The 23,619-nt window shown below is 46.2% G+C and overlaps 1 protein-coding gene across 4 annotated transcripts in view; it reads left to right on the top strand.

The window, feature by feature from the left end:
• The window catches only part of commd10 (COMM domain containing 10), a 119,378-nt gene that overhangs the window by 79,346 nt on the left and 16,413 nt on the right, over positions 1–23,619 (top strand). The window contains exon 6 of one of the 4 annotated variants that reach the window (XR_015078233.1): positions 17,545–17,677. The exons of the other annotated variants lie outside the window; for them this stretch is intronic. The gene's annotated coding sequence lies outside the window, so the exon portion shown is untranslated. The remainder of the gene's footprint in view (positions 1–17,544; positions 17,678–23,619) is intronic. 4 annotated transcript variants of the gene reach the window in all.

The following is a 23,619-nucleotide window of genomic DNA, read 5'->3' as shown; positions in this document are numbered from 1 at the left end:
CCCCCACCCTCTCCCTCTCCCCCCCACCCTCCCTCTCCCCCACCCTCTCCCTCTCTCCCCCCCACCCTCTCCCTCTCCTCCCCCCCACCCTCTCCCTCTCTCCCCCCCACCCTCTCCCTCTCTCCCCCCCACCCTCTCCCTCTCCCCCCCCACCCTCTCCCTCTCCCCCCCGCCACCCTCTCCCTCTCTCCCCCCCACCCTCTCCCTCTCTCCCCCCCACCCTCTCCCTCTCCCCCCCCACCCTCCACCCTCTTCCCACCCTCCACCCTCTCACCACCTCCCTACCCCCACCCTCTCACCACCTCCCTACCCCCTTCCTCACTCTTTTCCCCCCCTCATCCCCCGCTCCAATCCCTCTTTCCGCCCCGGGGCCCGGGCCTCGGCACCTGGATGAACGCGTTCCCTCGGCCGTCACCCTGATGCCGCTGGCCAAGGCGAACACCCGCAAAGACATGGCCCAGCCGAGTCCAGCGCCCCGGTCAGCTCGAGGTCCGCAGCCGCTGTTCGGCCGCAGGCCACAAAGCACCCGAGCCCAGTGCCGGCAATGGCTCCACGGAGCTCCGTGCCGCCCCATGCATTGACATGGCCCCGCCCTCCCGAGCTGGCTTGAAGAGCGCCGATTGCGGCTGAGAGAGACGGCCGGCGGGCCCGGTTGCCGGGGTAACCCTTCCCGCTCTCCAAGCCCCGCCCGAGATCAGCACTCCCGAGAGCCCCGCCCAAGCCGAGCGGGGAACAGAGAGAGACGCCGCGTCTCAGCTGCTCCTGCTGCGCACGCACCCTTTACTAAGGGAGCGGCGCTCGGCTGAGTCCCGCCCCTCCAGCCTTCACAAAGATGGCGGCGATCGGGGGCCATTTGTTGACTGGGGCCGGGAGGTGCCTAGCTCGGGCGTGGGTGCGGAGGAGAGGCCGAGGCTACGAGGCCTACCTGGAAAAACGGGGAAAGGTAGGAAAATTAATGAGATTAGATAAGTTAATTACTTTCTAAATCTTTTTTTAGAAACAATGTGTTTTAAAAGCAACGTTTTTTTGAAAGACGCAGAAAGCGGGAAAAAGAAAGGAAAAGTTTGGAATCAAGATGGCGGCGACTCACCTCGTTTCAGAACGATAAGGCCCGCCCACACACTCACCGATTGGTCGACCATCAGGTCACCAAAGCGTAGGATTGGTCAATCGTCCCGTCACTCGACCGTAGGAGGGCCCGGCTGCACGCGCCAGGAACCCGGCGTACGATTGGTCAACCTCGAGGTCACTCTGTCGCTAATGAGCAGATAATGAGATGCTAATGAGCGGAATTTTGAACGTTTTTCGGATACCGCGGGCGCGATTTTTGTCCGGCCGAAACGTAAATACGCTTACCACCGTTTCAGAAAGGTAAGCTTTCTTTCGACGTAACGCATGCGTAGGTACGCTCTATAACTTTCGAGCGCATAGCCGGACAGACGCACACGTGAGGACAGACAGATAGACAGACAGAAAGAAGTATCCGTTTATATATATATATATAGATAATTCAACTGCAGAAGTGCTACAGGTCATTACTATACTAGAAAGGAACCTGAGAAGTGTCATGCTTTGGGAAAGTGGGTATACTGTCAGGAAACTATAAATAGCTGCATATTGGATACACTGGGTAAAAGTTATGCCCCAGCAAGTGACTCCGCTCCAGTTTTCAGCACAGGTGTGCTAATGATGCTCTTGAGGTAGGCAGTGTTCCAGTTCCCAAGGCATCCTATTTTATAGGAATGTTTAGTTGCACATCTGATCCATTTAAAGACCTTCAGGCAAAGTTGTTGGAGTTGTCTCAAAGAGAGACTGCTCTTTAGGTAAAACACTGCAGTATTATCGGAAACATTAGCTATTCTGGGAATGATGCCTGTTTTATTTGGTCTTTCTAACCACCTTCTAGATTATTTATTGTATCTTGGAACTTGAGAATGAGTACCAGTTAACAAACCTTTGAATATATCTCTCCTCGTCTTGTGACCTAGGTAAACTTTCAGCAGCGTGCCCAGCACTGTTTTATGCCTCGATAAGATTTCAGTTGCCCCAAATAGAAGCGCATCACCATAGACCTCATCTTTAAAGCTTAAAACATGAAGTAAATTTATTGCACAAGCAACAAACACGCAAATAATCTTCTATGCTTACATATTTACTGTATTTTATCCAGCATCTTGACTAAGAACAAAAATTAAATAGGATTGCTACTCTAAGAACTAATCTTTCATAAAATAATTTGTGAGTTTTGACAAATGATTCAGTGGTGGCGGTTATCACAGCTGAGCCCCATCTGATCTCTGCCAATCTCCATGCACACTTCCCAGCAGGGGTCATAAGAAATAGGAGCAGGAGTAGGCCATACGGCCCTTTGAGCCTGCTCCACCAATTAGTAAGATCATGTCTGTTCTTCTACTTCAACTCTACTTTCCTGCCCTATCCACATAATCCCTTGATTCCTTTAGTGTCCAAAAATCTATTGATCTCAGTCTTGACTATACTCAACGATTGAGCATCCACAGCCCTCTGGGGTAGAGAATTCCAAAGATTCACAACCCTCAGTGAAGAAATTTCTCCTCAACTCAGTCCTAAATGGCCGACCCCTTATCCTGCATCTATGACCACTAGTTCTAGACTCTCCAGCCAAGGGAAACATCCTCTCTGTCACGCCCTCTAAGAATTTTATACTTTTCAGTAAGATCACCTCTCATTCTTCTAAACTCAAGAGAATTTAGGCCCATTCTACTCGATCTCTCCTCATAGGACAATCCTCCCATCCCAGGAATTAATCTAGTGAACCTTTGTTGCACCCCCTATAAAGCAAGTATATCCTCCCTTAAGAAGGGATCAAAATTGTACACAGTACTCCAGGTGTAGTGTCTCCAAAGCCATTTATAATTGCAACAAGACCTCCTTATTCTTGTACTCCAACTCCCTTGCAATAAAGGCTAACATGCCATTTGCGTTTCTAATTGTTTGCTGCACCTGCATGTTAACTTTCTGTGATTTCTGTACAAGGGCACCCAAATTCCTCTGTATACCAACATTTACCAGTATCCCCTTTTTAAAAAATACTGTTTTTCTATTCTTCCTACCATAGTGGATAACTTCACATTTCCCCACATTATATTCCATTTGCTATATTCTTGCCCACTCACTTTACCTATCTATATCCCTTTGCAGCCTCCTTACAGCTTACTTTCCCACCTAGCTTTGTATTGTCAGCAAAGCTGTCCCTCATTGGATCACTACATAGCAATCAGGAGTAGTTGTATTTCCCTTCCCTAACCCAGTGTACCAAGGCCATTTGTACTACTGAAATACCTGTCCTTGCTGAGGTCAGTTACTTCAGCATAGACTGGGATCTTGTGATCTATATGGCTCACTACCACTGCATATTTATCCACAAAGCCTTTGATGGACCTTAGCCTCCCCCGATGTCCACAAGCCAAAACTTTTGATCAGGGCCGCTGGCTAGCATCTGTGAGCAGAAAGAAGGGTTGGTTTTCTCTTCTCTACCCCAGGGTTTTTATTTTTCTAAATTGTCTCAATTTTATTTGTACTGTAAGTATACTGTGTCTGCCTAATAGAAACATAGAAGATAGGAGCAGGAGTAGGCCATTCGGCCCCTTGAGCCTGCTCTGCCATTTAATGAGATCATGGCTGATCATCCAAATTCAGTACCCTGTCCCTGCTTTCTCCCCATATCCCTTGATCACTTTAGCCTTAAGAAATCGGACAAAGTCAACATGGATTTACAAAAGTAAATCATGCTGACTAATCTACTGGAATTTTTTGAGGATGTAACTGGTAGAATAGATAAGGAGAACCAGTGGATGTGGTTTATTTGGACTTTCAGAAAGCTTTTGATAAGGTCCCGCATAAGAGACTAGCGTGCAAAGTTAAAGCACATGGGATTGGGGGTAAGGTACTGACTTGGATAGAAAACTGGTTGACAGACAGGAAGCAAAGAGTTGTAATAAACGGGTCTTTTTCCGAGTGGAAGGCAGTGACTAGTGGGGTACCACAGGGATCGGTGCTAGGACCCCAATTATTCACAATATATATTAATGATTTAGACGAGGGAACTAGATGTAATATCTCCAAATTTGCAGACGACACAAAGCTGGGTGGGCGTGTGTGCTCTGAGGAGGGTCCAGAGAAACTCCAGTATGATTTGGACAGGTTGGGCAATTGGGCAAATGCATGGCAGATGCAGTATAATGTGGATAAATGCAAGGTTATCCACTTTGGTGGCAAAAAACAGGAAGGCAGATTATTATCTGAACAGCAATAGATTGGGAGAAGGGGAAGTGCAACAAGACCTGGGTGTCCTTGTGCACCAGTCGCTGAAGGTAAGCATGCAGGTGCAGCAGGCGGTTAAGAAGGAAAATGGTATGCTGGCCTTCATAGCGAGCGGATTAGAGTACAGGAGCAAGGATGTCTTGCAGTTGTACAGGGCCTTGGTGAGACCACATCTTGAGTATTGTGTGCAGTTTTGGTGGCCTTATCTGAGGAAGGATGTTCTTGTCATGGAGGGAGTGCAGCGAAGATTCACCAGACTGATACCTGGGATGGCAGGAATGACGTATGAAGAGAGATTGGGTCGATTAGGCTTATATTCGCTGGAGTTTAGAAGAATGAGAGGGGATCTCATTGAAACTTATAAAATTCTAACAGGACTAGACAGACTAGATGCAGGAAGGCTGTTCTGGATGGCAGGGGATTCCAGAACCAGGGGTTACAGTCTAAGGATAAGGGGTAAGCCATTTAGGACTGAGATGAAGAGGAATTTGTTCACCCAGAGAGTGGTGAACCTGTGGAATTCTCTACCACAGAAGGCAGTGGAGGCCAATTCATTAAATATATTCAAGAAGGAGTTAGATATATTTCTTAAGGCTAAAGGGATCAAGGGATATGGGGAGAAAGCAGGGATATGGGGAGAAAGCAGGGACCGGATACTGAATTTAGATTATCAGCCATGATCTCATTGAATGGCGGAGCAGGCTCGAGGGGCCGAATGGCCTACTCCTGCTCCTATCTTCTATGTTTCTAAATATATCTAACTCCTTCTTGAATATATTTAATGAATTGGCCTCAACTGCCTTCTGTAGTAGAGAATTCCACAGGTTCACCACTCTCTGGGTGAACAAATTCCTCTTCATCTCAGTCCTAAATGGCTTACCCCTTATCCTTAGACTGTAACCCCTGGTTTTGGAATCCCCTGCCATCCAGAACAGCCTTCCTGCATCTAGTCTGTCTAGTCCTGTTAGAATTTTATAAGTTTCAATGAGATCCCCTAATCAAAGTTAAACATTGCAGAAAATAAAACATTTCAATGAATTACATTAATTATAAATGGCCCAAATTAACATTTTGTGTTCAAATGTAGAATGATCATCACAGTGCACTTGAACGTTCATGGTTCCTGGAAATTGAAATCAGCTTATTAAACCGCATGTGCAGCGAACAAGGAAAATGTTTCCTTTTAAGATTGTTAGGCTCAAAGGTACAAAGTAATAAAACATTTTTGAAAAATTATCTTTTTTGTTTGTGCTTGATATTCTGTGCAGTGTTAGGTCCTCATACATTTCTTCTGTGTTGCCAGTTTACTCTGGGAAGTGTGTTCAGAAACTAGAATGTTGATGCCAATGTGCCCTTGTCGATACAGGAACTCTGAAAGGAAATGTTTATCACTTTCTATTGTGTTCTGAAAAAAAAACTGTCATTGCTGAGTAGAGTTACAAGGAAGCAGGTGTAAATTTGTATTTAAATCCCTCATTTCAGTTCTTTAAAAAGATATGAGGTTGTCACCAGCTGTTTCCATCTGCAAATTTATGGTGAAGGGAGTTAAAGGAGGGTGCATCCTCACATCCTGCAGGTGTAATGGTACAGTTATTTTTATAACTCATTTGTTTATCTTTCTATCTTTCCCTGTGGTGAAGAGTTCATTCTGGAACATTATGTAGTAGCAGTAGCAACAGCAGCACTAAACAGGTGCAGGTCAATATAAGTTTCTTTTCTTTTTGTAGGTCTTGCACCATAGTGCAGGGCCTTGGGGATGAACCAGGGCCTGGGCGCACCTAATACAAGGCGGTCTTACCTTGCAGCACTGCTTTCAGAAGAACAGTGCCATACTGCCCTTTTGATGTCACACTTCCCATTATTTGTGTTATCACCGGTGCTGTTCTACATCAGACATCGGTTAGAACTAACTACACCTGGCAGGACAGCAAGCAAATCTTGTGGTAATTACAAGATGCACAAAAATGGATCGCTGTTGTTGCTGGATCAAAATAAGTTGACATTTTTATATTTCCTAGTGCAGCCAACAGCATGTGTACAGTCAACTGCAATTTTATATCGCAAAAGTGCCTAAAAAGGATTGTGGATGGATCCTTCCATTCAGCCCATGCAATTCCTTTACAAACAGCAAATGTGTGTGTCAGTTCCTTGGAATAAATTGACTCCAGAGACCAACAAATACGCAAACGTCTAACTTTAATTAACAGCAGAACACATGCGGCTCCATGTTTGTCTCCATGTGCAATGGCTGGCTCACTAACTGCAATGCAGACTAAACAGCTTTAGAAGAATGATGGTATCCTCAGTAGGACAGAAGACTTGGAGCGTGATCTTGCCAGCCCTGGGGAGGTGGGCATGGAGGCAGGACTGCCGGGAAAATGGCAGAATTTGGGGGCGGGTGCCCAACCCGCCTCCGTGCCATCTTGCCAGGAGGCGGGTAGCTGTCCCGCGCCAGGTCCCATCTCCTTGGAGGCAGGAAGGGGATTACAGCCACTTAACTGCCTGTTTACAGGTAGTTAACAGGCAGAAAATAGGCTTAACACCATTTTGCCCACACAAGTGCGGGCTTCCCGAAGGCTCCAAACCCCGCCAGGGTCACTGAGGCGAGTAGTGGGTCTTGGGTTGGGGGGGGTGCAAAAGTGCGCTGTGAAGGTAAGTGATGGGTGTAAGTGTGGAGAGTTGAGTATCTGAGGTAAGTGGCAAGTGTTAGAAAAAGTGTACTTACCTTTGTTTCTTCCTGCAGGCTTCAGTCGGTAGGTATGCGGAGAGTCTCGCATCTCCGCGGTAGAGATGATAGATGGCCGTAGCATTCACAGATGCAACAACCATCTCATTTCTGCAAAAGAAAGAGGTTTGATGAGGTCTTGAATTCAAGACCTCATCAAACTGCAGAGAATGTCACTGCTTGACAGCTTCACAGAGCTGTCAAACGATGACAATTCATGAAACGTCATACGTTGACGTTCTCTGCAACTGGCTTTCCCTTAATTGGCCTGTTAAGCCCGCTGGGCGGGCTTAACCAGGTCAATCAAGGGAAAATAGCGTGGGTTGGCCAGAAGTTGATGGAGGCGGGACTGAAACCCAAGAAGTGGGAGTCCCGCCTCCAAAAGCTCCCCATTGGCAAAAATCACCCCCTAGGTGTTCTGCTTTAGAATTTATCCATCAGTGAGGCGGCAGCAATAACAGCCCTTTGCAAACCTCCAGGCCCACAAAATTTTTAAAAAGGGACAAACCAGTAAGAAATATAACCGTAAATGAGACGGAGTTTCTAGAGCTTCATGGGCCAGACTGCCAGGACTCGGCCACATGTGAGCCGTGGGCCATACTTTAGACATCACTGATGTAGGAGAAATTTGTGCTTGTCGGTGGAGTACAAAATGCAATTGTTCTACTTTCCAGTGTGACATCTCACCCTTTCGGCCTCCACTCTACCCCCTCCCCCCAGAATATATTTTTGCCTGCCGCTGATGTAGATAAAAACTCCAGGTGGGCTCAAAGGTCATAATCTAACCTACTCTGCTGCTATACTTGTTGATTTTTTTTTTGTATTCATTAGTTTGAATAATGTTGGTGCTGAGGAATTGAACATTTTCTCACTTTTGGCACCCACCATCTTCCCGCATCAGGCCCTCTCAGGTCAGACATAGCATGAATGGGTACAGAGTAAAGATCATAGGAACAGCAGTAGTCTATTTAACCCCTTGAGCTGTTGAGCCATTCAATTAGATCATGGCTGATCTGTACCTCAACTCCATTTACCCACCTTTGTTCCATATCCCTTTGTACCCTTACCCAACAAAAATCAATCAGTCTTGAAAGCGCCAATTGACCCAGTATCCATAGCCTTTTAGGTTGGTGGGGGTGGGGGGGTGAGTTTCAGATTTCTACTACCCTTCGTGTGGAAAAAGTGCTTCCTGATTTCACTCCTAAATGGCTTCGCTCTAATTTTAAGATTGTGCCTCTTTGTTCAGGATTCCCCACCAGAGGAAATTGTTTCTCTTTATCTACACTATCAGATCACTTTATCATTTTAAATACCTCAATTAGATTCCCCACTCAAACTTCTAAACTTAACGAGCAATGTTTATGCAACCTGTCCTCAATTTAATTCACACTTCCCCACATTGAACTCCATCTGCCATAGTTGTGCTACTGTAACTCTGTGTCTGTCCCTTTGTAACTTTCTGTTCCCATCCACACAACTTACTGTGCCTCTTAACTTAGTGTCACTTGCAAAGTTGATATACAACTCTCTATTCCTTCATCGAAGTTATAGAATCGTACAATCTAACAGCACAGAAGGAGGCCATTCATCCCATCGTGCTTGTGCCAGCTTTTTTGAATGCTAGAAACCTCCTCAAAAAATTCGACTAGGTTAGTCAGACATGACCTACCCTTCACAAATTCATGCTGACTCTCTTTGATCAGCTGATCAGTCCAAGTGCTCAGTCACTTTGGGCTCGATTTTAATAATGGATGCAGGTTGAGGGCGGGCCCACACCCGGCTGCCACCTCCCAGCACTTCCGATTTTGGCTTCATTGGTCTCGTTACGGCTGATGTGCGGGCCCCTCATTGCTTGGAGGATGTCCGTTTCTCGCGTCTGATGACGCGTTGTTTGTTTGAAAGTTTAAAGGGGCCAGGTCCCCTTCGCATACAAATGTCATTGGGATGACTTGGTGCTTTATTATCTTGAAAGGGGAGTTGACAGCGTTTGTTCTGAGCAAAATTTAACAAATGATATTGCTGGTCATATTATTCCAGAAAGCGATTCATGATTTTTTGATCTATGACTTTATTATCTGACTATGAAATGAAAAAGATGCCAGATGTGTGCCAATCATTTGCTTAGTAATATTAATGCTTTTTTCTCTTAAAGGTGCAGGGAGCTTCAGGAATGGCAGCCCCAAAAACTAAGGCTGCACCCAGGTTCAATGAGGGCTCCCTCCATGCTCTTGTTGAGGGAAGTTAGAGGATATCAGGAGCTCCTCTTAACTGGAAATGGAAGGAGGAGGCCTCCTCAGCAAACCAAGGCAGCTTGGCTGCAAATTGCTGAGGTGAGCTCGAGGCCGGTGCGCAAACGCACATGGGTTTAGTGTCGAAAAAGGTTTAATCTGCTGAGATCACCTAAAGTGTGGCCTCTGTGTTCTGGGAAATGGAAGTTCAAGAGTGAGGGCTCCGAGCGATTTCCATGTAGAATGATGGTGGTGGCACTGAGCACAAACCACCATTATTGGACGAATGATGCCTGGGGTTTGGGACTCTGATTTATATTCATCTCCATGTACCATCCACCTGTGGTTGAAGCGTTAGCTTACGTGAATCTGGCATGGATGAATGCATCCCTTGCCTGACGGCCATCAGTGTGTTTGCCTGCTGCTGGATTGGCCACATCCGGCCCTGCAAGGCATCACTCCTCGTCCTCGTCCTCTTCATCTTCCTCTAGCCAAGCTGTTCCAGTACAGCTACAACACTGGCATCTATCCGACAATGTGGAAAACTGCCCAGGTATGTCCTGTCCACAAAAAGCAGGACAAATCCAATCCGGCCAATTGCCGCCCCATCAGTCTACTCTCAATCATCAGCAAAGTGATGGAAGGTGTCATCGACAGTGCTATCAAGCGGCACTTGCTCACCAATAACCTGCTCACTGCTCACTGATGCCCAGTTTGGGTTCCGCCAAGACCACTCGGCTCCCAACCTCTACAGCTTTGGTCCAAACATGGACAAAGGAGCTGAATTCCAGAGGTTGAGGTGAGAGTGACTGCCCTTGACATCAGGTCAGCATTTGACCGTGTGTGGCATCAAGGAGCCCTAGTAAAACTGAAGTCAATGGGAATCGGGGGGGAAAACTCTCCACTGGCTGGAGTCATACCTAGCACAAAGGAAGATGGTTGTGGTGATTGAAGGTCAATCATCACAGCCCCAGGACATCGCTGCAGGAGTTCCTCAGGGCAGTGTCCTAGGCCCAAACATCTTCAGCTGCTTCATCAATGACCTTCCCTCCAACATAAGGTCAGAAATGGGGATGTTCGCTGATGAATGAAGCTGTCCATGCCTGCATGCAACAAGATCTGGATGATGTTCAGGCTTGAGCTGATAAGTGACAGGTAACATTCAGGTAACATTCGCGCCACAGAAGTGCCAGGCAATGACTATCTCCAACAAGCGAGAGTCTAACCCCCTTCCCATGATATTCAACAGCATTACCATCACTGAATCCCCCACCATCAACATCCTGGGGGTCACCATTGACCAGAAACTTAACTGGCCCAGTCACATAAATACTGTGGCAAGAAGAGCAGGTCAGAGGCTGGGTATTCTGCGGCGAGTGTCTCACCTCCTGACTCCCCAAAGCCTTTCCACCATCTACAAGGCACAAGTAAGGAGTGTGATGGAATACTGTCCACTTGCCTGGATGAGTGCAACTGCAACAACACTCAAGAAGCTTGACACCATCCAGAACAAAGCAGCCCGTTTGATTGGCACCCCATCCATCACCTTAAACATTCACTCCCTCCACCACCGGTGTACCGTGGCTGCAGTGTGTACCATCTACAAGATGCACTACAGCAACTCACCATGGCTTCTTCAGCATCACCTCCCAAACCCGCGACCTCTTCCACCTAGAAGGACAAGGGCAGCAGCCGCATGGGAACACCATCACCTCGCAAGTTCCCCTCCAAGTCACACACCATCCTGACTTAGAAGTATATCGCCATTCCTTCATCAGCGCTGGGTCAAAATCCTGGAACTCCCTACCTAACAGCACTGTGGGAGTACCTTCACCACACGGACTGCAGCAGTTCAAGAAGGCGGCTCATCACCACCTACTCGAGGGCAACTAGGGATGGGCAATAAATGCTGACCTTGCCAGCGACGCCCACATCCCATAAGCGAATAAAAAAAAAAAAAGGCTGTGTGCTGAGCCACTTGTTCATGCGGCAGCACTAAGCCGCGCTGCTCTTCCTCTGATTCTGACAACCAGGATGAGAGGATTTAAATGGTTCCCATCGCATTGTTATAGATTTAATTTGAGGCAAGAAGCTTGCAAGCGCACACTCAAAATGGCCTGAAATTATTCCGATCAGTTCAATCAGCAGATGTGTGTCAGCTTGACCAGTCACTAGGTCAGTAGATTTGCAAAATCTTATCCCAAACCTCCAACAACAAAGTTGTTGCATTTGAATGCCAGCCATGTTACAGGAGCGCTTTTAAAGTTCTGCACCAATAATGACTACAGATCATGTCCCCCACCAACTCGTCTCCTTGCAGCTGGACTGTTTCTGGCAAGACGGGAAATGAGCCAGAGGCATGAATGTGGGAAACCTCTGTCAAAATAGGATTATCAAGGCAGTTACGGGTCAGTTTGGGAGCAGCTGAACAGACACTCAGGAAAATCGGGTGGGGACGGGATGGAAGCGGGTTGGGTGTCTGAAGCCATTTTTTCCGATTTTTCGCAGCTAACCTGCCTCCTCAGGGCTATTAAAATCTAGCCCTTTGTCTCCGGACAGATTCCAGTAACTTTCCCACATTTGATCCTTCCACTGTTTCCTTGTTTAACTTCTCCCTTCAGATAATGCTCTTTAGACCTAGGGCTTGATTTTGTTACTGGGGCGGGCTGGGGTCATGTAATCCGCTTTTCATGTTAGCCACCCGATTCTAAATCGATGTGGGAGAATGAAGCGATTTTAACTTAAGTGGGCAATTGAGTTCCAGCGTGTGGGAACCCACGGCCCAATTAGTTTTTTCAGTCTGAAACTCGCCTCCGATGATGTCATCATTGCTGCTGCATTTAAGATCTGCAACAAGCCTTGCTTCTTCTGCAGACTGCCAACCTCTTGGCCTTTCATGTTAGAGGGACCTGGAGGCAGAATGACCAGCAAGAGACCTAGGTCTGCTCCCAGGTTTGATGACGTTGCCCTGCACGCGTTAGTGGAGGGAGCAAGTGCCAATAAAGAGGTGCTCTTCCCTTCAGGGAGGAAGAAGCCTCCCCGGCAGACCAAGGCTGTGTGGATCCAGATGGCCCAGGAGTTCAACTCGTTGTCGATAACTCGCAGAACCTGGCTTCAGTGCAGGAAGAGGTTTCATGACCTTCTGCGCACTGGAAAAGTGAGTATGACTTTCCCATCACCCTCAATCTGATCCCCATTGCCTCTCCTCGCCAGCACTCAGCTTTAGCAATCTCTTCCTCCACATCCCACTTGACACTGACATCCATGCACCCTTACCATTCCCTCTCTCTCTATGGTCACATTCACCTAACTATTCGACTATGCAGCCCTCACACTCCCTGTCACTGTGATGCTATGAAAACAACTTACAACACACAGGGAGGGCCCTTGGTCTTGCCACCTCAGTCCATCTTTGTCTCCTAAGCATCTATGCTATGGATTCTCTACACTCTCCTTCATTCTCACTCAAACTCCACTTGTCTCCCTCATTGCAGGAAAAGAGAGCTCACAATAAAAGGGAAAGAGCGAGGACAGGAGGAGGGCCACCCTCAGTAGCCTAGCTCACGCCTTGGGAGGATGAGGTCCTGAAGATCGTGGGAGTGGAGGACGATGTGCAAGTGGGGGACGGACAGACGGGTGCATCACAGCAAGCCGGCTACCGACCATAGAACATATATATCAGAAACGCTGCCTACGGAGGGCACGGTCCATCATCAAAGACCCTACCCACCCCAGCCACAGTCTGTTCGCCCTCCTACCATCTGGAAGACGCTACAGATGCATTCGCACCCGTACGACCAGATTTAGGAACAGCTTCTTTCCCAGGGCTGTCATCCTACTGAACTCCACAAATAAACACTAAAGCCTGCACATCTGCCGATGCACTTTATTATGGTCATATTTATGCTAATATATATGTACAAATGTATGTTGAAATGTTTGTGTCCTAATCCAAATTGTACACTCTCAGGAGCCGCAAGCCTACATTTCGTTGTACTGCACTTGTGCACTAACAATGACAATAAAAGTTGATTTGATTGATTTGACAGAATAGTTTTCCATCTCTCTCATTGACATTGCATGAATCACTGATAATGATTCTGAAGCTCTAACAGATGGACTTATGATCATCTGCAATATGCAATGTGCATGTAACCTTGGCATCACATCTCTGACTCTTTCCTTTACTCCACCACAGGTCCATCAACAGCACCTGTCCCCACTAGCCAGGAGGAAGAGCCTGAGCATCCAGACTCCTCAGAGGAAGCTGCAACCTCTGAGGGCGCAGCTTCAGCAGAATTCAGCGCACCCAGCACCAGCGCAGACACTCACACCTTGGTGGGACCTTCGCGAGATAGAGTAATGTTGTCACCTGGTGTATCACAGCTCACAAGTGAGCATCAGCAGACAGTGGAGACAGGGACAGCAGTGGAAAGTCCTCGTCGGAGGGCCGCAGGACTCTGCCAGCTCGGCTCAGCTGCATGTCGACCCTCTGCTTCTGGGTCCATCCACAAGTTCAGCGGTGCTGGAACTCCAGGAACAGATGCAGGAGTCTCCGGCAGGTTTTGCCTCCAGGGTCGCTGCGAGTGTGGAGCGAATGGAGGAGTCCATTGCGAACATGAGCAGAGCCTTTGTGGAGTCATTGGCGCATGAACGCATCACCATGGAAAGGATAGCAACCTCCATGGAGGTGATAAGTCGCCAGAGTGCAGAAAACATGGTGAGCGTTCTGAATAGAATGACATCTCTGGAGGAGCGATGGTCATCTATTGAACAGAGAAACCAGACCTTCATGGAAGTCCTGAGTAGGACTGCCATGTGCAGATATGGGTCCCCATGCCCCCCCTGATGTGCAGCAAGGTGTTCTCAAGCCACTTGCAAGCGCTGAGGGGGACCTGACCCATGAGAGGGAAGTTGGTGGCAGACATCAAGGAAGTGGGGTCTCCTTTCCAAGCGCTCACACTTCCATGCCACGTCAGAGCCCCACCAGAGTCCACACCCAACTGAGATCGGCGTCTCAACCCCTGCACAGCTGCAGGAGCAGCAGACTGTTGGCGAGCCCTCACAGGTTCGCAACCCCAGCCCGCCAAAGGTGCCGAGACAGGAGCAGCAAGAGAGTGAGCAAGGGGCCTCCACATCTGCTGAAGCCACAGGGGAAGCACCACGTAGGAGCACGCGTAAGAGAAAGGTACTGCACAAATAGTCACAAGGGTAGTCACTTGGGTGTTTAATGTTAAAAAGCCATCAGATGGTTACTGTAAATAAAAAAATCTGATGGCTACTGCTGCAGTTGTGGCGTGTGTCATTTCGCTAATGGGACTTCCACATTGAGGGCTTAGGATTACTTGGTATATGCCTCAGTAGTGGTAGCGCTCAGTGAAGGTGGCAAGAGGGGTTTCCCAGGCGGTCACACTGGAGATGGGTGTCCGGCTCCAAACTTCCACAGCTGTGGTATGCCTTCTAAAAGTTCCCCCAGACCTGAAACAACAAAGTCCTGCCACCTGCAAATGATGGCTGACCAAATATCCTATTTAATGGTGGAGCTGCAGCTAATAGTCAACAATCCAATTGTGCTCCCGCCAGGTTTCGCCGTCATGTTTCAGAGCAGGCATGCTTCACGTCGGAAAAGGGTTAAAATCACCAAGGCCTTGCAAAATGGGATAATAGAGGCAATTTAGTGCGTGTTAAGAGCCTTAAAGACCTATCCTCCCTCTTGGAGGCGGGACGGAGACGGGAGCAGTAAACACGATTTCTTGAAAATTGCTTGGAGGTGGGATGGATGCGGGGTTGCCCGCCCGCCACATTTTGCAATTTTAACACCCCACACGCCTCCATTCCCGCCTCCACGGCCCTGTGAAATTCGAGCCCCTAGTCTCAGATGGACACGCTTACTGCAGCAGTGTGAATTTTTCCAACATTAGCCATACTTATGGCCTCTCTGACTGAGACATGCAATGTTTTGCTTAAGACCTGTATGAAAAATAGAGAGCTCACTTCCCATTCCCCCTGGGCTACCCTATTTCTTATCATGGTTGCAGGGGTTTTCAACACCATTTGGGACAATGTTATAGCATAGGCTTGTTACAATGATTAGAGTACCCAATTCTGCTTTTTAATATGTGATGATAGTACCATCCGCCTTGTCCATATATATGGTTAAATTCTGACCTCCACAGTCTGTAGTAATAGAAATGTTTCAGACCGTTTATCTGTACAGGAATTGGGGCCCACTGGGGTCCAGATGAATTCACAGCTGATTAAGGAAATTTATAATTGCTAATATTGCATTTTGTTCCTTTTTTGCCCATTGCAGCATACTTGTCTTGTATCTAACTTTAGACTGAATATATATTGTCCAACATTGCAACTTGCTTGACTGTGCAATCTATTCTTTGTATAGTTGAGAAAAGGTGTTTACTCATGGAATTGTGGAAAATATTTTTCTGAGCAATTCAGAACAGTTGTAGGCACTGGATAATTTGATATAGTGTACAATGCATAAATTTACATTGTTTTATTGCTTTGCCTTTAATGAAATGGTCCCACCCTGTCTGCAGATGTTGAGCAGGCAAGTTTTTTTTGTCAAATAGCAGAAATCATGCTGTGCGATGCAACAGGTACTTTGTTAGAGGCAACTAGGATCAAAGTAGAATTAATGGAGAAGAAAATACTACATGGCATAATATAAATCAGATTTTAGAGGGGAGAAATGTTTTATTTTTTTCTAGAACTGTTTTGAGCCCTTTGAAAGAGAAGCTTCGTATATTTTTAATGATTTAACTGAAGTTGGTAGAACATCGGTTGAGATACCCCGCCCCCCCCCCCCCCCCCCCCCAAACTCTACTCAGTGACGCCAAGTTGAGGCCGGCCACTTCCTCGCAGAGCTGGATAGATTATTTTTGTAGGTTAGTAATCCCAGGCCAGTCTTGCACACCTCTAAGAGGTCTTCTGTAGAGTTGGGAAACTTCAGGAAAGAGAAGAGAAGAATAATGGGCAAAATATTACTTCATTATTTTTGTTCCTTTTCCCTGGTTTCTATGCTCCACCCAAGGCTTCTAGGAGGTGCAGAGTGTCCAATTCTCCGTCATTCTCCACCCTCTCCAACTTGACACATTAGTAACTCAGTGGTCTGAAGGAATGCATGCAAACCCATGTCCCACTACTGCATGCTGTAACCAAAGATGTTGAAACATACTGGGTTACAAAAAAAATGTTTTATGAATAAACAGCTATTTTTCTTAATTTTCCTGCACACAGAAGATAGTGGTGTTGATTCATGTGCTGTCACTGCATTAAGTGTATTAGAATCTTGATTTTCAAGAGAACAGATGGTTTTTGCAATTATTGGCACTGGTTATGTAAACTTTTGAGTGTGAAATTAAATTAAATCAAATCCTCTCATTTAATGGTTGAAAGATTATACGAATGGTTTAAAATGCTGCCAGGAACCTCAGGCTTTGGAATTAGCCTAGGTGTACCCAATGTGACAACAACAGAAGTATTGTTACAAGCACATTATGAATGTAATGATGTTGAGCACCAGCAGGCAGCAAGGTGATAAAGAGCCTTCAGCTATTAAAATCATAATCTTAACACTTCTATAGATGGCTTTACTGCCTTCAATTATGTTGAAATTTCAAAAGTTCCCCAATCATAATATAATCTGTAGCCTGGAGGGTATCACATCTTTCTCCTTTTTTTTCTCCTGAATCATATGTTGTGACGAAAGGGAGAAAAAAAACCACAAGTCTTTTTTTGTGGTTAGACTTGATGGATCATAAAGAATAGACCTCAGCACAGACTTGTTTTGCGCCCTTATGGTGTGGTTCTAAATTTGATAGAAGGAGAGATAGTGTCTCTTTGGAAATTCTTGGACCTAATTTATGCTTACCTTGATGAATGATCCCTGTGCATCTGAATACTGAACTACTGGAGTGAAAAAATCTTTCCATTGAACTGGAAATATTTATCATCTTTGATTTTCAGGGCTGGTTAGCTTATTGCAAGCTTGCAACTATAAAATGAGTATTTGTGATTTGGTAAGGACTCTTATGTTGGGAAACTGTAGTGCAATGTGCTGGTACTGGGGACGGGTGTAGGGCGCAGTCTTAGTTTTTTCTGACAGTGGGAGGGTGCCATCTTTCAGATGTTAAGCAGAGTCATCATCTGCCCTCTCAGGTGGATGTAAAAGATCCTGTGGGACTATTCAAAGAAGAGCAAGGGAATTCTCAGTGTCCTGGCCAATATTTATCCCTCAACCAACACCATTTATCTCATTGCTCTTTATAGGCCTGTGCTGTGTGCATATTGGCTGCTGCATTTGCCTGCATTACAACAGTAACTGCACTTCAAAAGTACTTCATTGGCTGTGAAGTGCTTTGGGACATCTTTAGATCTTGAAAGGCGCTATTCAGAATCGATCGTAAGTCCATTCTTTTCCTTTATTATAGATATATAATAAACTAGGCTGAAGGAACCCTGCTTGAGCTTAAACGTTATTTTTAAATCCGTCTTTCTTTCAATGCAAGAGCCCACTGGGTCTCTTTAAAAAGTAGCCACCCTGGCCTCTACTCGCTTCAATTGCCCAGGATCGCAGGTCTCCAGAGTATGCCTAACTGAACTAGCTGTGTCATGGATGTGTAAACAATCGGGTGAACCCCTACAAAATCCAATAACTCATCCAAACAGAAGTCTCCTAGAAAAGCTTCATCAGGTAAGTGAGTGCGTGTGGAAAGTTAGCACTAAACACTTTACAACTGTCCCTCCTCTCCATCCTCCCCATTTCCCCTGTCATCTGCCCTCCTTCCCTACTCCCCCAGTTGTCAATCCTCTCCCTCCTCCTCCCCTTCCCTAGGAGATATCCCTTGTTTATAGTAGAAGTAAGGCTGTCCCACAGCTTCCACTTAAAGTTTCCTTTGGAAGTTGGGGAGGGGGAAGGGGCGCGAGAATATTCTGGTTTCTGTAATGGAAAAAATTACAGTAAATGTGACCCTGGCTATTTAGTGTTTAAAATGTAGGTAACCATTATTCCCAAAGTTGTCTTTTTTAAGAGCTGTAATGAGACGGGTTATTACCTCTCTCAAATCAAAGGGATTCCTGTGTAAAAAGCAAAATGTCTGCTTAAAATTTGCTCTGCAAAGGGAGAACCTATTCCTCTCCAAGCTGGTACGTATCAGTCCTCTCTCGGCAGGGGCAAGCGTCTGTGAGCAATTGACTGCACATGGTCCAGAGGCTGTTTCTGTTTTATTGGTAAAATGAGCTAATAATACCTAGGTATGAAATGGGATAGTACTTTTTTTAAGCAAAATGGCACTACAGTTGCAGTATTCTATGCTTTTTTCAGTCTACATTTAAATTTTGATAGTACACAGAAAAAGCACACAAGAAGACTTTGGTAAAAGACCATTCAGCATCGGAGAGTCCTTTATTCACTTTTGCTGATTTCAAACTGTTTACCAATTTATAAAATCCAAAAATATGTGTAAGTTCGTGTTGGAGTGTAGCAGTCATGTTTGAACAGATACTGCTTTTAGTGATGCTGGATGGATATGCTGACAATCTATCTTAACATCTGATTGTGCGAAGGTGAGATTAAAACCTATATTTGAATCTACTTGGCATCAAACTAGTGGTTATGTAGACCACACACTACTGCATTTCAGGATCCTTTGTCATGAATAAAGCTGGCAGATTGATCGTGGGGCCAACCCACAAAACTAGCTTGCAAGAGCACAGCCCCTTTTGGTGTGGATTAACTAGTAAACCATAATTTTTTTCATGGCCTGTTTCATCTTTTTCATTTATTTTAATTAACTTTAATTGATGCTTTTATTTTTAACCCTTCACTGCACTGGTTATGTTAAACATATGGGGGGGAAAATTCAGTTGGTTACGCCTCCCGTTAGTGCCTTAAGAGGGCGCTAATGGGACGCAAACCAACTAGCGCCCGGGTGCAGCACTGCCCACGCCTCCCACAAAATTCAGCGGGAGGTTAGTGGTGGCGCTAACCAGTAGCGCCCTGCAGCGCTGCGCCGCTGGCGATGACGTCATTGGTGTGCGCAGCGCCCCACTTACACCCCGGCCCTATCTTCGGGAGCGCCCCTTGACTTAGCGCCGGACGCTATGTCCGACGGGGTCGGGGGGGGGGGCGTACCTGCGGTCGGGGATGCGCAATTTAAAGGCGAGGCGCGGGGCGGCCATTTTTGTTGCTGGCCACCTGCCTGTGCTCCCGTCCCAGACATAGAAACATAGAAGATAGGAGCAGGAGTAGGCCATTTGGCCCCTCGAGCCTGCGCCGCCATTCAATGAGATCATGGCTGATCATCCAAATTCAGTATCCTGTTCCTGCCTTCTCTCCATATCCCTTGATCCCTTTAGCCTTAAGAAATATATCCAACTCCCTCTTGAATATATTTCATGAATTGGCCTCTACTGCCTTCTGTGGTAGAGAATTCCACAGGTTCACCACTCTCTGGGTGAAGAAATTCCTCCTCATTTCTGTCCTAAATGGCTTACCCCTTATCCTTAGATTGTGACCCCTGGTTCTGGACTCCCGGACCGTCGCCCAATCGACCCAATCTCTCCTCATACGTCATTCCTGCCATCCCAGGTATCAGCCTGGTGAATCTTCGCTGCATTCCTTCCATGGCAAGAACATCCTTCCTCAGATAAGGCGACCAAAACTGCACGCAATACTCAAGATGTGGCCTCACCAAGGCTCTGTACAACTGCAGCAAGATATCCTTGTTCCTGTACTCAAACCCTCTCGCTACGAAGGCCAACATACCATTTGCCTTCTTAACCGCCTGCTGCACCTGCATGCTTACTTTCAGCGACTGGTGCACAAGGACGCCCAGGTCTCGTTGCACTTCCCCTTCTCCCAATCTATTGCCATTTAGATAATCTGCCTTCCTGGTTTTGACACCAAAGTGGATAACATCGCATTTATCCACGTTATATGGGCAGAAGCATGGCAGATGCAAATCACCCAACCTGTCCAAATCATACTGGAGTTTCTCGGCATCCTCCTCACAGCACACACGCCCACCCAGCTTTGTGTCGTCTGCAAACTTGGAGATATTAACATCTAGTTCCCTCGTCCAGATCATTAATATATAGTGTGAATAGCTGGGGTCCAAGGACCGATCCCTGCGGTACCCCACTAGTCACTGCCTGCCACTCGGAAAAAGACCCGTTTATTCCAACTCTTTGCTTTCTGTCTGCCAACCAGTTCTCTATCCAAGTCAATACCTTGCCCCCAATCCCATGTGCCTTAATCTTACACGCTAATCTCTTATACGGGACCTTATTGAAAGCCTTTTGAAAATCCAAATACACCACATCCACTGGTTCTCCCTTATCTATTTTACCAGTTACATCCTCAAAAAATTCCAGTAGATTAGTCAAGCACGATTTACATTTTGTAAAGCCATGTTGACTTTGTCTGATCCGGTCACTTTTTTCCAAGTGCTCTGCTATTACATCCTTTATAATGGACTCTAGCATTTTCCCCACTACCGATGTCAGGCTTGCCGGTCTGTAATTCCCCGTTTTCTCTCTACCACCCTTCTTGAACATTAGCTACCCGCCAATCCATGGGTACTGTTCCAGAGTCTATCGAATTTTGGAAGATGACCAGCAATGCATCTACTATTTCTAGGGCCACTTCCTTAAGTACCCTAGGATGTAGATTATCAGGCCCTGGGGATTTATCGGCCTTCAATCCCATCAATTTCCCTAACACCATTTCCCTACAAATACTGATTTCTATCAGTTGCTCCCTTTTATTAGACCCTATGTTCCCCGACATCTTTGGGACACCCCGCGGAGTGCTGGCTGCGCTCCAAGAGCCCGGCACTTCTCTTGAGTGCCAGGCTCTTTTGCCTGCACTCCCGATCCCCGCCCAGGTCGCGCTGCACAAGGCCCCTCCCCTTTAAGAAGGGGAGGAAGGCCTGCAATACCGCGACACGCTGCTGCACATAACGCCGCAATCTTGACTCCCAGCGCCCCGCTTCCCTCTTGGGGCGCAACCACTCAATTTCCGGTGCGGGGACGCTAATTTTTCCAGGGTGCTACTTTTAGCGCCCCAGCGAAGTTAGCACCCCAGTTGGGGCGCTACTCAATTTTTAGTCCCCAGATTCCTATGTGCTAGATGTTACGTATTCATTTTCCTCTACTGAAATTCAGATTTATTTGTTTTGTTGCAAGAGTTGTTCCTTGGACTTGTTTTCCCTAGTTCCCGTCCATTACAAAGTATTGGGGAACGATTCATGGTTAGGATAGTGACTGCAAATATCAACTTGTGACCTGAATAATTTAAAACACTGTTAGATTCTCTTTCTCTTCATTCCCTCTCCCTATTTTCTCCCCTTCTTTCCTGGGGAACAATTCACAATGCATCAGCCCTCCATTGCCTGGCTCAAGTAATCATTATTATGTCTAATTCTAAACAACAGGCATTTATGGAGCGTCTCTAACGTATTAAAATGTCGCAAGGCGCTTCACAGGAGCAATTCTCAAACCGAGCCACATAAGGAGATATTGGGACAGATGACCAAAAGCTTAGTGGATAGGTTCTAAGGAGCGTCTTAAAGGAGGAGAGAGAGGTGGCGAGGGAATTTCAGATCTTAGGGCCTAGGTAGCTGAAGGCACAGTGACCAATGATGGATCGATTAAAACAGTAAATATCAGCAGACATTGTAACTGAGAAACATCACAGTCGAGCCTGATCCTGCTCTCGCTAATTATCAACATGCAAAAACTTTTCAGCAATGGAAATTAGATTTGGGAGCCAAGGCTGATATATTTTCGTAATTTCCCTTTCTTCAACATAACAAAAGCAGATTATCTGGTCATTATCACATTGCTGTTTGTGGGAGCTTGTTGTGTGCAATTGGCTGCTGCGTTTCTTTAATTACAACAGTGACTACTCTTCAAAAGTACTTCATTGGCTGTAAAGCGCTCTGGGATGTCCTGAGGTGGTGAAAGGCGCTATATAAATGCAAATCTTTTCTTTTTCATCCTCCCACGTGCTAAGATCAATTGCAGCACCCCCAGAACTTCTGTGGTTGAGACCAACTAACTCGGGGATTGAACCTGGGACCTGTACGTGTGGCTCAGTTCCACACCACTGAGCAACCAGAAGGGCAACTTTTCATACCTCAGCCAGATTTAAGTGTATGTTCCTTGTGAGGTACCGGGTGCCGCACCATCAAATTTGAGATGTATGTTTTTTCTGTGTGTATCAATAAGAAGTGGCATATCGGCTACTTTTTTAGATTTCATGAAACTTGACCAGAGATTCCTTTTTTTTTTTCAGGTTTGATTTTAAAATGACTTGTGTGGGAAATCAATTGGGTTTTATTACTGTCTAGTTTATTAGGTTTTATTAGTTCTATATTAAAATCTTAAGCACAAAAGTTGAAAGTATCTTGGATTTCTGTAGCCACTTTTGCACTAGGTAGGGGTGCAGTCAATTTCAGAGACCCCGATCTCCCTCTGTCAGCTACACTCCATAGTGCGAATAAGTCCAGCTCCCTTCTCCCAAAACCAACAGACTCATGAAAACATGGATCTATAATTCTGTTGTTAGGACAGTCGTGTAAAAACAGAAAATGCTGGAATCACTCAGCAGGTCAGGTAGCATCCAATATGGAAACAGAAGCTGGGTCCAGAGGAGGTGTAAATGGTTACAGAATGTCCAAGAGAAAATGGGAGCGGTGATTAACTTTTAAAGTTGTTAACTCCATGTTAAGGCCAGAAGGCTGTAAATTTCTCAGTAGAAAGAGGAGGTGCTGTTCCTCAAGCTTGCATTGAGCTTCATTGGAATAGTGTAGGAAGCTGAGGACAGAGCGATCAGAGTGGGAGTTGGATGGAGAATTAAAATGGCAAGCGACCGGAAGCACTGGCCAACTGCTGAGTGTTTCCAGCATTTTCTGTTTTTAGTTCAGATTTCCAGCATTTGCAGGATTCTGTTTTTGCTTTAATCGTGTGAACATGGGGAGCTGGTCCTGCAGATTTGTTCTCTGTGGAATTTCCCTAAAAGCAGAGCCCAGTGCACCTACACGGATCAGCTCCAAGTATAAATGCAGGACAAAAGCAAAATATTGCGGATACTGGAAATCTGAAATAAAAACAGAAAATGCTGTAAATACTCAGCAGGTCAGGCAGTATCTGTGGAGAGAGAAACAGAGTTAACGTTTCAGGTCAGTGACCTGCTATTTCTGATGAAAGGTCATCAACCTGAAACGTTAACTCTGTTTCTCTCTCCACAGATACTGCCTGACCTGAGTATTTCCAGCATTTTCTGTTTTTATATTATAAATGCAGGAGACTGGCGCATGGACGTTCTATCCCAAAATCGGT

This window comes from Somniosus microcephalus, chromosome 1, assembly GCF_052327205.1.
Source record: "Somniosus microcephalus isolate GS21.2 chromosome 1, FLI_Smic_1.0, whole genome shotgun sequence".
Lineage (NCBI taxonomy): Eukaryota > Metazoa > Chordata > Chondrichthyes > Squaliformes > Somniosidae > Somniosus > Somniosus microcephalus.
Note: the sequence above shows the minus strand (reverse complement) of the source record. Positions and strands in the feature narration are given on the sequence as shown.